The sequence below is a fragment of the Dendrobium catenatum genome, unplaced genomic scaffold (assembly GCF_001605985.2).
Source record: "Dendrobium catenatum unplaced genomic scaffold, ASM160598v2 fragScaff_scaffold_1467, whole genome shotgun sequence".
Classification (NCBI taxonomy): domain Eukaryota; kingdom Viridiplantae; phylum Streptophyta; class Magnoliopsida; order Asparagales; family Orchidaceae; genus Dendrobium; species Dendrobium catenatum.
Window position 1 is genome coordinate 699,626 of NW_021319929.1, and position 2,309 is coordinate 701,934.

At 30.8% G+C, this 2,309-nt stretch overlaps 1 long non-coding RNA gene across 1 annotated transcript; it reads left to right on the forward strand.

The window, feature by feature from the left end:
* Positions 1-574: 574 nt before the first annotated feature.
* LOC110108840 lies at positions 575-1,554 on the forward strand. Its single transcript, XR_003702797.1, has 2 exons — positions 575-1,027; positions 1,280-1,554. It is a non-coding gene; the product is annotated as an uncharacterized LOC110108840 (long non-coding RNA).
* Positions 1,555-2,309: the final 755 nt, after the last annotated feature.

Consider the following 2,309-nt stretch of genomic DNA (forward strand, 5'->3'; position numbering starts at 1 on the left):
ATTTGAAAATTAATTTTAAAATATCAAATTTAATTTTGGAAAGCTTCTGAACTAAGGCTGATAGTCGTCTTACTGCTTTCTAAAATAACTTTTTTAATACAAAAATTTATAGTCCAATAAATTTTTGTACTTAAAAGTTACTTTAGAAATTAGTAAGAATGCTATCCCATATGAAGCCTAACTAACCTACTTGTTCAAGAGGTTACTTATATTAGTAGCCACTATTTCAAGGAATCCTTCAATTCTGTAAATAGCAGCTTTAATGGAATTTCTTGGAGTTCTCTTAGCTCATGTTAATGATACAGATAAAGATAAAGTATTATATTATTTACATCCATAATTATTTTTGACTTAAGCTATTATATTTCATAATAAGCACTATCATGCTCAAATTTAGAATGTATATCTATACCATTATTATAAAAGGGGCTTAAGTTTCCTTCCCCAACAAATATTGACCATCTATTTAAATTTTTCTTAAATTTCCTTGACCATTCATCATATTATAAATAATTATTAAATTAAAAAAATAATACTCATATAATTAATTATTCTTTATGTAGACCTCATTCGAGACGATGAAAGGACGACTGGCGGAACGAAGCGCAATCGATGTCATTCCAGTCACTTGGAGCCACATGAAACTCTTCAGCTTACCCCTCTCTCCATAATTTCTAGATATCTTTCTTCTCGCTCACTCCACTCAAATTATTTTGGTCCATTCACCTTCTGTAACTTAATAACATTAACATGCCACTTCAAATTCCACTGTCTTCACATTTATTTCTTCTTTCTCATTTCATTTTTCTGCTTCACATGAGGAGTTCTGAAGCCATGACTGGAGCTCTTCAGAGGAGTGCAACAAGATGTTCAACTTCACGTGCTTTGCTCATAGGTGAACGGGTTTTCTTTACCTCTTATCCATTTCTTCATTGTTGTTTAATATGTCCTGTCAGATCATAAGCCACGACGGGAGCTCTTCGGAGATGCGCAACAAGATGTTTGACTTTTTCTGCTTTGCTCATAGGTAAACATGTTTTCTTTTCCTCTTCTCCATTTATAAATATTTTTTGACTTTTTATGTGAAGGTAACAATCTTTCACCCATTTCACAAGCTTCTTAATGAAATTAAGACTATCTATCCATGTGTATTTCTCTTTTAAATTGTGACCTTGCATCTCTAAACACTGTTGGTATTCCCAGCAAAACTATTCTTGAATTCCAATATTTTGAACTCCCGCATTCGTTGGTTGTCATTTGGATTTTTGGTTTTCTGTAGTGGTAGAGCTCGGTGGTGGTAAGCAGTGCGAGATCGTTGGTTATCTTCTTGGATTTTTGGTTTTTTACATCAGGAGAGCTCGATGGGGGAAAGTTGGAGAGGTATGAAGTGGTTCTACTATTTCGTGAGTTAGATAAGGTAGGTGAGAAAAAAAATATCTATCAGAAGTTTAACTGATTCTTGTAATACTTTAATTTCCTCTTTTGCACATTGAACTGATTGTTTAATTTATGAAATATTTGTCAATGTTCTTGAATTATTATTTTTGTATTTAATCACCTGCCCTCACATTCAATTTTCCTTATCTTAAGACTATTATATTCAGATTTCCTCTTCATTTTTACATTTTTTTAGGTATTTTATTTATTAATGTGTCAAATTGATTATCTTAATGGCTAGAGTTTGGTTGGCCAACGCCACCTGTGGAATCTTCTGCAGTAGTACCTAAAGATCTTTTGGTTTTTCATATTCTGCTTTTTTAATAAGAGCTTTATTTGGTAAATTTTGTTATTCCACTGTATGTGTTTTGAGTGTTAACCTTATCCTCCTGTTTGTTTTCTTCTTCTCTTTGTTGGTTGTGCTTCATTTAATCTTAATAGAAAATTTCAATTTTTCTTTTTATTTGTAATGGGATTCTGACAATAATTTTAAAAACTTTATAAACTAAATTAATTGTGCAAGTTATATATATATATATATATATAATTTGTTTGTTATAGGCTACTGCAGCTTTGGGAGCTGCTACATACTTTTTTGTACATATATGTTGTTGTTATTTAGTTAATTATGGTTTCCTTGCATCTTTTGTACTCAAAAGCTGTGTATTGGATGTTGTTATTTTATTTAAGAATAAATTACCATCCTTTGATATGGATGTTACAAAGATGATAATTAATTGGTCATAGGCTGCTAAATTAATATCTTTCTTTGCAATGTCTTACATAATTCAATTATTTTGTTGTTTTTACTTATTTTACTAACTATCCAAATTTGCTCAATACATGCACATTCATACTGCAGTGCTTTCAAT